Here is a 2,929-nt window from a genome sequence, read left to right as displayed (position 1 = left end):
GGTACAGGGCAAGTGAATTAGCCATCAGTGGCCCCAGCATTCTGCTCCTTCTTCTCTCTGTACAAGAACCTGTTTTCTGCTGAAATGATTCCAAGCTGTGTGTTTCATTCTGTGGTTTGCATTCTCCACTTCTCAGGTGTCTTTGATACCTCCTTCTTGCTGAGTCTTTCCTGTTCTGGGGTCCTCTTTCCTCCTCCTGCAGTCCTGTGATTCCGTCTGGCCAGCTTGTTCATACTACGGTGTAAATGACTGACAGGGAACAGCACACACAGGGGGATTGGGGGTTCAGCTCTGACCCTGACCAGAGGAGACTGGGACACCCCCCAGTGAGTGTCTGAGGCAGGTGCTTTCCAGCACCCGCTGTGTCTTCCTGCTGTGGCCCTGGAAGGAACGGACAAACCCCATTCTGTTGGGAGGAGACATCTGCCCTGGGGGCTGCAGGTGGCGGGCCCTGAGTGTACTCGGTGGTCACTTTCCAGGCTTGGAGCACCAGATTTGGGCTTGGGGGTCACGGGGGTTCACCTGCCTGGGTCTCCCACGGACCATGCTGTCTGGCCTAGGCCCCCAAGGCCCAGCCTTAGCCCTACATGCATCCCATGCACTGCAGCCCAGGCTGGGGACTGGGCCAGGAGAAGGCTGGTGCTCTCTTTGGCACATGGCTGTTGGGCAGGTGCTGGGGGAGTGGGCAAGGGTCCTTCTGCCCTGTCACCTGCCATCAGAGCACAGGCACAGAGGCACACACACCCGGCAGGCAGGGGCGTAGGACAGGGACTTCCGGCACAGTGGTGGCTGCCCAGCACCCCCGGTGAGGCGCGCAGGCCTTTGTCTGGGAAACAAGGGTGTCCTTCTCCCTGCCCGGCCCAGCCGGCTGGCACGGCCAGGCCATAGCCCTCACCAGGCCAACTGAAGCCAGCCTGTCCAGGGTGTGCATACAGGGCGCCCTCTCTAGGGTACAGGGCAGGGGCAGGTGGCTGCCTGGGCTCTGCCCTCTTGTGTCCTGCTTCTTCCTCTGAAGGAAAAGTCACCGCCTGAAGACTTCCAGGGCTTTCTTTACTTTTTTGGAGTTAGTCTTCCTGTGTTTCCCAGGCTGGCCTCCAACTCTGCGATCCTCCTGCCTCAGCCTCCTGAGTGCTGGGATTACAGGTTTGTGCTGCCACCTCGCCCACTCTTCACAGGGCTTTTGATGGACGTGGAAGCGCTGGACACTGTGCCTGACACTCAGTAGACATTCAAATAAATCCACACCAGCACTGCTCGCTGCTGCCTTAGCATCGAGGTCTGGGGAGCCCCGGATGTGGTGCTGGCTAGCAGTCTCCACAGTCCAGCTCCCCGGCTGGTAGGCTGGTGCTTATTTGAGTGTCACCCACGCAGCAGCCCAGAGCCCCCACCACACAGGATGTTATTTTTACTTGATTCTTGTCTTAAGTGGAAATTGTTTTTAGGGGAGGAAACAGGTCCAGAGAGGTTAAGTGGCTTGCTCAAGGTCACACAGCAAGGAAATGACAGACCCAGGGTTCCAGCCCACATCTGCCCTGTTGGAAAGCCCTTGCTCATGCCGGGCATGGTGGCGCACGCCTGTAGTCCCAGCACTCAGGAGGATCACCGCAAGTTCAGGGCCAGCCTGGGCTACACAGTGCATTCAGGGGCAGCCTGAACTATATAGCCAGACCCTGTCTCAACAAATAACAGCAACAAAAATAAAAGGCCTCGCTCAACCACAAGGTCACACTGCCGCATGTGGGTCCCCAAGAGGAGGCCCCTCTGGACCCTCCAGCCAGGGACCCTGTGCCCTCTCCACCCATCACAGCGGGGCAGGGCCCCAGGACCCTGTGCCCAGCTCCTGTTTTGTGCATGGGGCCCTGGAGCTCCTCCAAGGGGAGGGATTTGCCCAGGGCCTCCGGGTGGGCAGCTTTAGCTGAGGCCCTCTGCCTCCTAGCCAGGCTGGGGGGCCTCAGTCACCCCTGCCCCACCGAGGATGGGCTGAGCTGGGTGGGGGAGGTGGTGCTGGCCCTGTAGCGGCCCTGCCTGCTTGCTGGGCCCTGGGTGCTGCGAGCTGGGGCGACACTCGCATCCCCAGTTCTCCCCACGCAGGGACCGAGTCCCGGTCTTGGGCTGCGGGCCAGAGGCCCCAGGTACAGCACTACACAATCTGCATGCCTGCCCCTGGGACGTGTGCATTCCTCCTGGAGAGGACAGAGCAGGGGCAGCTCTGCGAAATGCATAGCATTTAAGATGCAGTGAGTGATAGGGGCAGAGGGAGTGTGGGGTGCTGGGGGGCGGGAGTCGGCCAGTGCCCGGAGGTGACATTTGCACCTTGGAGGAGGGAGCCACGATGATATCAGGGAGAGAGCATTCCAGGCCTCCGGGGCAGCAAGTGCAGGGGCCCACGGTGGGAACAGGCTTGGGGCACTGGGATGGCGGAGAAGGGAACGAGGTGGCAGCAGGGGGAAGCATGGGGCCATACCGGATCCCAGAGGGCCATTGTGACCATGGCCGGGACGCCAGTGATGACGCTGGGGGAAGTGGGAGCCATGGAGGGTTCTGGGCAGAAAGCAGGGCAGGAGCTGACTTGGGTTTGGACAGGATCGGTGGCGTCAGAGCTGTGGGAAGGGAGCTGTGCGGGCTTGGGGAAGACGGTGTGGCCACGCCCACTGAGCCCCGGGGACTTGGGCGCGGCCAGAGCTCTCAGGATAGGGACGGGCCGGAGGAGTCAAGGCTGACACCGAGACGGAGTGCGGCCCGTGCGGAGCAACCTGGTGTCCGCTCGGCCTCGGTGCAGAGTGGCCAGGCGCATGGCTCAGCTCAGTAGCCAGCTGGCCCCATGGCTGTGGCCCAGTCCCTTCCCCTCCGAAGGCTCCGTGTCCCCTCCGGCGCCATGGGAGGCCCCGCACGCGTGTCCTCTGCTCTCGGAGGCGGCCTGCGACGGGCG

The sequence above is a fragment of the Fukomys damarensis genome, unplaced genomic scaffold (assembly GCF_012274545.1).
Source record: "Fukomys damarensis isolate Sample0158 unplaced genomic scaffold, DMR_v1.0_HiC HiC_scaffold_20, whole genome shotgun sequence".
NCBI lineage: Eukaryota > Metazoa > Chordata > Mammalia > Rodentia > Bathyergidae > Fukomys > Fukomys damarensis.
The sequence above is the reverse complement of the archived record's forward strand: the minus strand, read 5'-3'. Positions refer to the sequence as shown.